The sequence below is a fragment of the Nicotiana attenuata genome, unplaced genomic scaffold (genome assembly GCF_001879085.1).
Source record: "Nicotiana attenuata strain UT unplaced genomic scaffold, NIATTr2, whole genome shotgun sequence".
Taxonomy (NCBI): Eukaryota; Viridiplantae; Streptophyta; class Magnoliopsida; order Solanales; family Solanaceae; genus Nicotiana; species Nicotiana attenuata.
Genome location: NW_017672989.1, coordinates 67,714 through 77,734, shown reverse-complemented (window position 1 = coordinate 77,734; position 10,021 = coordinate 67,714).

Below are 10,021 nucleotides of genomic sequence, written 5' to 3'. Positions count from 1 at the left end.
CCTCAATATGAATTTCGAAAATTCATTAACACTTATTTTAACTCCCCATGTTAAGATTTCAAATACCAGTTAATTAAATTAAATCACTGAAAATTTAATTCAATTAACTAATTAAATCCTTTATAATTCCGCTTAAACTATTTCATGTGACGGATACAAAATCTACCGGCCGGGTTTTCACATGAAAACTTATAAGCTTACATAAATGGGTATCATCAAACCCAAAATCGAGTCATGGATTCCATCAACTAATTATTATTCACAAATGTTATTCGTTATTGTCCAATCTATTAGGCATATACTAACTCTAAATAGAGTCGTACCTTTTGATAAATCAAAATAATAAACAAATTACATTGATCATAATAATTATATCAAGATTAGGAGTATAAGCTCATTTAATGAATTAGAGAAAATATTTTATATATATTCAGTACAAAAATATCTTTTCTCTACTTGGTCCGTTCAATATACACTGAGTATACTAGCACAAGAAGTTGGAGTAAAACTACTCCCATAATCAAGACAAATTATACGATAATCTTGTGCTACAATCATCAAGATATTTTGTCCAACAATATCTTTGATTGTGAACATAGTTTATTAATTATGAGAACCAACAATTTAATCTTCTGTGCATGAGCTAAGACTCCATACACTAAATTGTGTACTACACAACTAAAAGGACACACATGTAACAAATGATCTATTTAAAATAGTACTTTATTGAATTGAATAAATGAAATAAATAATTATTCCATAAAGAATAAAATAATACTATGTCTAAACCACATGGTTAATAGTATATCCCAACACCGACAATGGAGGTTTGATCTTTTTACAGTAAATTACTAAATCGGTGTTTGAACTAAGAATTTAAGCATAAATTTAAGAGACATTCCGCCAAGACCTGTCCCATTCAGTGGCGGAGCTACATTCAACCAAGGGGTGTCAATACCACTTCGCCGGAAAATTGCACTGTATTGTTAAATAAATTTTTTTGTTTTATGTATGTTTGCTATACGTGACCCCCCCTTGATTTTTTGGTGTATCTACTTTTTTATATTTTGATACTCCTTGATGAAAATTATAGCTCCGCCACCGGTCCAATTGGGGAAGATGCCGTGCAATTTTTTATGGTTTCCACTTACTAAACTTTGATCTGATGAAACTTTACTCATTTCGGCACTAAATATTTTTCTTAATTTAATAAGTATTATTTATTGTAAATTAGATGAAAATGTTGTCGGATATTGTTTAGACTTTCAACGTTAAGATTACTGAGAGGAAAAGTATAATGTGATCTTTTAAAACTCAGAATTGTTTTACATAGTTAATTGGGATAATAACACCTTTGGTCCCTCAGTTATTGGTGAACTCGAATTTTGGTCCTTGTCATATATGATTAAGCATATTTAATTTTCAATTTATAAAATTTGTGTTTTCCTTCAGGAAATATGTTACATTTAGACTATTTTCATAACTAATACCCTCAAATATGAAGTAACAATACAAAATTAACATAACACATAGATATTAAATGATGTAACATGCGACAATTCATTAAATTTGTGAAGATTCACAAGCAAATGAATTAAAAGTGCATATTTAGTTAATTGAAGGTCAAATATTTTTAAGAAAAATATCACAAATATCAAAATTAGAATTTTCCAATATCTGGGGAACTAAAAGTGCAAAATTTCCTAATTTAGTCATGTTTAGACTTTGATGAAAAGTATACAATATTTGTTGAGTTATCCCACAACAGTTGTGTGATGGGGATTTGATCTTTTTATATAGTTTGGGGTAATCCTTACTCCAAGCTTTTTGGTGTGGGTTAGACCTAATGTCAATTTCTTATCACTATCAATTACCATTCTATTTTGGGAAAATTACGCGACATATTAAATATTTTTAGCAAATTTATCATTCGTAGCTATATTTTAATTTTATAGCAAATCTATGAAACACGAGATTAATTGTTTGAACTGAAACAAGAGAGCAACAAGTTCTCATAGCTCAGTTGGTTAGAGGACGCGCTTAGTTAGTGAAGGTCTTGAGTTTGTCTCTCAACAAGAGCAATTTATTCTGTCTTTCGCCTTAGTTGTATTCGAACGAATATAGTTTGTATACACCCCCTGTATACAGTCGATACAAGTTGTATCCTTTATATACACTTTTGTATTTCGCCTTGGTTATAGTTGATACATGTTGTATTCATTGCGCGAATGAATACAACTACGCGAACGAATACAGTTGATACAGGTTGTATTCGTTGCGCAAATGAATACAGTTGACACATGTTATACTCGTTGGGCGTTTGAATACAAGTGATACAAATTAGTAACAATTGAACAATAGCTAAGAATAGTAATTAGGCAAACTATAGTTACTAGGCTCTAAACTATAGTGCTTTGTAAAACTTCTCTTTCTTTTTTCATATGGTTTAGTCCCATGATTACTAGTATATCTTCAAGTCCAAGTTTTTAATAGGGATTGTTACACAAATTGTTGGTAAGATTCAGTGTTTATTTTTTCTAGCCGGTATACATAAATTATATATTAATTATCCATAGTGTACATTCATCGGTTATTTTTAGTTTAAGAGATTAAGTGGGCGGCTATTTGAATTAATTCTTCTTTTTAATAATTACTCAGTTCGAAGAGACTCTTAAATCCAAAATACAGACAAAAACAAAAGTTCCACATGAACAAATGCAGAAGAAGTATAACTGGGTTGGGGCCGAAGGAATATGGTCAAAGCCCATATGCTTGTAGAAGTTTAGCCTTTCGTTATGCAGGAATGATGGATCGGTTCATTGTAGGCTATGTCCGGGGGAAGTGCACGAACAGTCATTTTTAGGGCTTCTATTTAGGGATTAATCCGTTGTTCTGAAAATTTAAACTAAAAATTTTAATTTCAGAAAAATTCAGGATATTTGTGTCTTGAAATATTAAACTGCTAAACTGAAATTCAGGACACACTGGCTAATTCCTAAATAGCAGCGCATTAGAGTGACTACCTAGTGTCATTTCTACCCATGTCCTTTTAGAGGAAAAAATGCAGAAATAGCCTAATTTATAACTGGTAATTAAAAAAAGCCATAGTTTCAAAAGTAATCAAAATTTAGCAATTTTTTCATGTAAAGATAAAATCTGAACAAAAACACCCTTAAAAATCGGAAAATATTCCAGCTAATATATTGGAGTTCGAATTTTTTACATATGAGATTCCAGCATAATGTGCTGGAATTTCATAATGTGCTGAAGTTCCAACATAATATGCTGGAAGTTTATTGATGATAAGCTATAATTGCGTATTTTAGTCGATTATTACACTCTAATTTACTGCACTTTAGTTGAGTTTGTGCTTTAATCGCTAGTGTTTCGCACTAACGGTGTGTTTTATGCCTTGTAGGAGTGATTCCGAGCTATATAGATGTTATGGAATGAATTCAAGTGATTTGGAGCTTTAAAGTCTGAGTAAAAGCCCAAGTAATTAAGCCGGGATCGTATTCGGGGATCAACGGATGATAGAGCAACAAAACGAAGAATTGAGTAGGCATATTGCGCACTGTCTAGTAAAATGCACATAACTTCTTTCTCATAACTCTATTTGGTCTCCGCAATATATGATTGGAAAGCTAACTCAAAGGGCTACAACTTCCATGTTTTATGTTTTTCCAAATTCCAAACGAAACAGGGTGAAAAACGCGGTCAAAACCGCGACCGCGGACCTGAGGCGGGCTGAGGCAGTATACTTGCCATATACTGCGGTCGTACCGCGGTTTACCGCGGCCGCGGCTGTCCAGACGTGAAAAATTGTCCTTTTTCGCGTAGGAGAAGGTATAATAGTTTGGGCCCGACCCTACTTGGTATATATACATGGAAAAACGGTATTTTAAAGGAGGAGACCAATTTTTGACACACTTTTGACATAATTTAGACCTAAGGAGGCTAAGGAGACCGGGGATTCGACCTAAGGAGTCAAGAACACACTGGGATCAAGGCGGAGAATTCCTCAACGAGTTTTTCCTTCCTTTTCCTATTTTTCATTGTTGGTTATGATTTTTAGTATTGTAGTTTTACATTCTATTATGAATAGCTAATTTGTTATCTAGGGTTTTGATGGAACCTTTTGCAGGATAAATTCTTGTTATATTTTTATATAATTGAGCCGTTGGATTTCTCTACTTGTTCAACTACGTGTTTATTGTTGTTGTTGAATGGCCATCGATTGACTGTGCCTATTTATTATGTGTTGCTTGAGAAAGCACACATATTTAGGTAGTTGTTAAACAACATCACTCCTAACGTATGTGAGAGATCAATACGGAGGGTTTAAAGGCGGGATTAGAGATAACGAAACCTTCATGCGATCGTAGTGAGCAGTGAATTAATGTCAGCTAGTGTAGTTCGAGAGAATACATCTAGTAAATTGTGGTAGTTGCTCGAGAGAGAATTACGACAACCAAAATACTCACAATCGGTAGAGAATACATTGGCGAAATTGTAGGGAACATAGCTAGAAGGATTCCGACAATTGGGGAAATCATAACTCTAGACCTCCTTAATTTAGTCTCCAACTCTTTGTCTCATTAGTTGATAATTTTACCGTTTTATAGTATTTGCTAGTTAATTAGTTAGAAATATAAATCTCAATCTTCATAATTTAGAAAATTGTTCAAACTTGTCTTATTAGTGATATTAAACAGATATAGCTAAGCCTTAGTTCTCTGTGGGATTCGACTCCGGACTTTTAGATCGGATTATATTTGCAGCGACCGCTTATCCTTTTTAGGGCTAGAGTTGGGCGTGATCAAATTTTGGCGTCGTTGCCGAGGAACTAACGGTGTAGTTGTAGCTGTATATATTGCTAGGGTTCAAGTTTGAACTTTTATTTTATTTTGTTTTTTTGTATTTTTTTTTATTTATAACTGTTGATTTGAGAAACATGACATCTTGGAATTATGGGAATTTAGGTGTAGATAATTCTACTATTGATCCTCATACATATTGTGAAGGAAACCACCCGTATCAAAATTATCAAAATATTCCCGAGAGCGAGTTATGTGCACCAACTCAATCTTATTTGTGGAATGTGTGTGATGTGTGTGGTGGTAAAAATGGTCACTTTAATGGTTGTGCTTATATTTCTTATCTCCCCCCAACCCCTTACTATGATGGTTCTACCTTTTCTTGTGAAGTTAATAGGAACAAAGAACCTGGGGATGCAGACCTGAAGGAGATCAAGGATATGTTAAAGTGCCTTCTGAAATAAAATAATGAAAAATAATTGTAGATAGAAAGACAAGAGGCAACTATTAGCAAGTTGGAGGCTCAATTGAGTCAAGTGGTTGTAGCTTTTAATGCTAAACGAGCCAATATTGATGATAGTAGCCAATAAGAGCATGAATTTAAGGTGTTAATTGGGGAGGTCAGAGTAGAACATCAACAACCTAGCCAACTACAATTTGAGGATGTCAATGTTGAAGAAGTGAGACTAGAGTCAGCCAATGACATTGAGGATACAAATTTTGTTGACTCTAGTATCATTGATGTTGAGGATGCTGAAAATCCTAAAGTTCATGTGTGTAAGCGCATTGGTCCTCACTCCAAACATTTTTCTACATTGTGCTTGGATGACGATATGGAAATAGAGTCATCCGAGCCGATTGAGAAGTCAAGGAATGAGGAACAAGGTGCCTACATTCTGGAATTTTTCTTGCAGAAAGTCAGGATTACATACCTCATACAAAGGCCAAGGACTTCAGAATACTACATTATTTCCTTGGGCCAGTTAGATTCGTTCCACCGCCCCATGACCATAATCATAAGCTTGAACCAAAACTTGGGGTTCAATTCATAAGCTCGAGGTGGAGGCAAAAAGTGATTCACGTCGTGCCGCGACGTTAAATCAAGCGCTTGTTGGGAAGAAACCCAGCTTTATTTTTTTTTATTATTATATTATTTTTGTAGTGTCGATCTTTCATTTCTAGGAACATGGAAAGCAAAGCTATTGGAAGGATGCAACACCAAACCAAATGGTTGGAACTAAGTGTGAGGTACCTGCACGAAGGACCAAGCTTGGGAGAAGTCTAAGTACCCCATGAGTTGTTAGTGCTTCGGCCTTTGGCCTACCAGGGAGTCTCTTCTACCCTTTTATTAGTTATGGTGTGCATTGGGGACAATGCACAATTTTAAGTGTGGGGTGAGGAGATTGTATGGGTGACTTTCTATGCTATTTCAGTTGTGTTAGTTTAATTGTCGATGCCCTCTTTTTCTAAAGGCGAAATCAGGTTTACGACATTTGGGCGGACAACTCTTTTCCTTTTGGAAATTGGGTTTGAGATTTAGAAGAGTCGCCACCTAATGATTGAGTGCATTAGGACACTAAAAGGGAAATAAAAAGAAGAAGAACCAAAGAATGGGTAAGGGCTTGAAATTATCTCGGGGGGAAGGTGTTAGGCACCCCCCAAGATCCACTAGTGTGGTTCCCGGCCATGCTATAATTGTGACTTCACATAATCAAGTAAGCAATTAAGGGCTCAAGTAGGAGGGATTCGCATACAACATTGCAAATAAATTAAACTTGGGGAAAGGTGAAGAGGGCAGAAATTTTATGAAAAGATTTAGACAATTTAAAAGAGATAGACGAAAGCAAGTAAAAGGAATGGGGTCCTAGGTTTATGATTGATATGGATCACGTCAATGCAATACCCAGTAATCACTCCTCAAAGAGGGGCTACATGAGGTATTATTGCACCGGTCATCATATCCATATCTACCCTTTCCCACCCCGTTAAGGTATTAAATGTGGAATGGTCTCGTTTTCCTATTGCATGCTACTACCCGTCCCAAACCTATCAGCCCCGGAGGCATTTGAGACTACTAGTCCTAAAGGGAAGGTAGATTTGGCTTTTGTGGAATTTCAAAAGGATAAAAGTCTAGGCGACAAGCAAATACACATAAACAGTTAGGGGAAACAAATAGCAATTAAGGCTCACACAGGCCTCCTCACTTAAAGAGCAAATATAGCATGACTTCAAGTACTGGTTAGGTCTTTAATTAAACTTACGTAAAGGGGGGGGGTGATTTATTATATATTTTCAGATAAGAAGTCCGAATTAGGCCTTGTCTGGATGTCGTTTATCAAAATTGACACAATTAATTACCTAATAGTTTGCCTAAGTGAGACCTATAGGCATGACATCTAATAGAGCATACTGATTTTAGGAAAAAGGTTGCTGGCTATGTAAACGAAAGATCTGCAGATTTTGATGACCATATGACTGATTTTAGACTCGTAGATGAAATAGACGAAGCTGGTTCAGTTGATTATTCCTACAGGCATGATTTCTAAGCGTAATTGGTTTTAAACGATTACAGAAATGCAAGAGTCCTATAGACATAGTATCTAGAGTGAAGTTGGCTATTTATTAAACCTATGATTGTTTGCCTAATGGCATGTATATGCAGAAGTGCAAAAACCTAAGATCATGATTTCTATATGCAGAACTTACAGGCATAATTTCTAAAAATGTAGGAGTGCGGGACTTATAGACATAATTTCTACGATGCAGATGTGCAGAAACCTAAGATCATGATTTCTATATGCAGAACTTATAGCATAATTTCTAAGCTGCAGAAGTGCAGAATTTATAGGCATGAGTTTTAAAAATGCAGAATGCGGAAATTGTAGATAACCTATAGGCAAGTTTTCTACCCTTAGAATGCATTCATCCCCATCCCTTTCCACTAGCCATCCCCAATTGTTATTACAAATTATTACATACCCAAATGAATCAGAAAAGAAAAGTAAAATTACATCAGAAGCTCCAGCTACATCCAAACAGCATAATTCAGACTTCAAAGTCCAACAATATGAGATAAATCAACTTCCAGGATCAGATTTTCAAAAGCCTTTCTCACATTTGGGATGTGTCAAAGTTCCCAAGAGTCTCAAAGGGCTCCGGCAGTGCTTACACCCCAAACACATTGCAGAATTAAGATCATAGTGCAGTGTGGAAATGGCAGCCCTCAGATGTCCAAGTTCAGAGGGAACTCAAGGTCCTAAAGCAAGGCTCATAAGAGAGGGGCAGAACTTAAGGGTCTAAGAATAAGTGTAAGTGCATAGAGGGAGAATCAGGGAGAGCCATGGCAGGCTGGTGGTCATGCCCAGCCATTGGGAATGCTGGCACACCCCTGACCAGCCTGTTAGCCAATTTAGAAGTTATGATCCATTGTGGATCAGGTTATAGCCTGGGCGGCAATTAGGGTACTGCCAGGCCAAGAACCTTAACTCAAAACACATAGAAGGGAGTAGAGGTAGGGATTCACAATAGAAAAGGCAAGGAAGGAGCATAATTAACACAAATCCCTGAACATAAGCAGTAAAGTAAACAAAGATGCTGAAACTGTGAAGTAAACACATAGGGGTGAGGCAGAAAATTAAATAAAAGACATACCAGTTTCAAAGGAAAACAAGTAAGGAAACAGTATTCTTCGAAAAGCCAAGTTGCAAGCACAGCAGTTCCAAAAAGGTCTCAAGCAACGCAGAGTGTTGAATCCAAATTAGTAAAGTAAATGTGTGAGTTGAAAGCAAGAAGTTCGAGGTATTGAACTTGAAGTATAGATGCTAAAGTATTCGATTGGGAGTGTAGATGTAAAGTTAGGTCTTTTTAAAGTGCAGAAGTACAATCCCTTTTATAGTGCAAAGAGAACCAGCAAGAAAGGTAAAGAAATCATTGAAATCAGTTTCCCTTTGGTTAAGGGATTCTGATTCCAACGGGTAGAAATTATTTAAGGAAAGAAATTTCTAATTAGACCTTTCAAAGTAGCACAAAAGGGGTAAGTACATGGAAATTATTTAAGGAAAACAATCAATGGTACACGGTTTGTGCCAAATATGGTAAAGGAATCAATTTAACAGCCATGAAATCAGAAATTGCACGTTCAATTGAATGAACCAAGTCAAGAAAGGTAAAGGAGGTTCAACCGAGGGAAAATCAGTGACAGTTTATCAGCCTTATAAAGGGGGTTTCAGAATCAATCACTTAGTTGGTAAAAAAAAACCTTTTTGAAAGAGAAATTTCTCATATATATAAGCACACAGATCAAACAAAAAGAGTTGGTAGGTTATTTAGAAAAAGAGTTTAACACTGAAAGTCTCAGAGTCACAAGCCAAAGAGATTTAAGTTAATTACAGACTCGTAGTGAGTCTGAAAGCCTAGGGTCCCAAAGTGGAACCCTAGTGCCACTTGTCAAAGAAATCCCCCAAAACCTAAGGTTTCGAATAGAGTCAGAGGTGAGAAGACAAGGACATTGGGAGAGGCTCAGAAGCCCTTTCCGAAAGACAAACATACACAATAGCAAGAACACTGATTTAAAGTCATGCTTGAGAAAACTTGGAATTTAAACAAGTTTCAGAAGAAAGAGATGATACGAATTTAAACAAAGTAGGTAAAACATGCTTAGCAGGAACATAAACAGAACTCAGTAAGGTGAAAAAAAATCAAAGAGCTCAAACATAAACACACATATAGCAAAGCATGAGGATTAATCAATACGAATTAACCATGCGAGCAAAAAATAGAAGAGTCTTGCATAATAGAGAAGAGACAAGAGAGCAAACTCATGCGTGGTAAAGAAAACAATCGAGCACAAGACACACATAAAGAAAGAACAGGAGAATCAGAAAGGTATTTGAAGAAATCCTTTTTCAGAAACCCTAAAATCGAATTTGAGCGACTTTAAAAGGGAAATTTGGGGAAAACCTTTGAAAAGTCAAGCAAAGACCAGGCATGTCACAGATTTAAAAGAAATAAGCAAGTACAGAACCTCAGACGGCTTAGGAGCAGAGAGAACCCTAGAATGAGAAAGGTCTTGAGGAAAGTCGAATCCTGAGTCGAATAGACTCATATTGCTCGAGCATGCGGGAATAATGGCCGGAGAGGCCATAGATCTACAGATCTGAGACAGATCTAAAGAGAGCCATTGAAGTCGGGCCCCCAAACTTCGA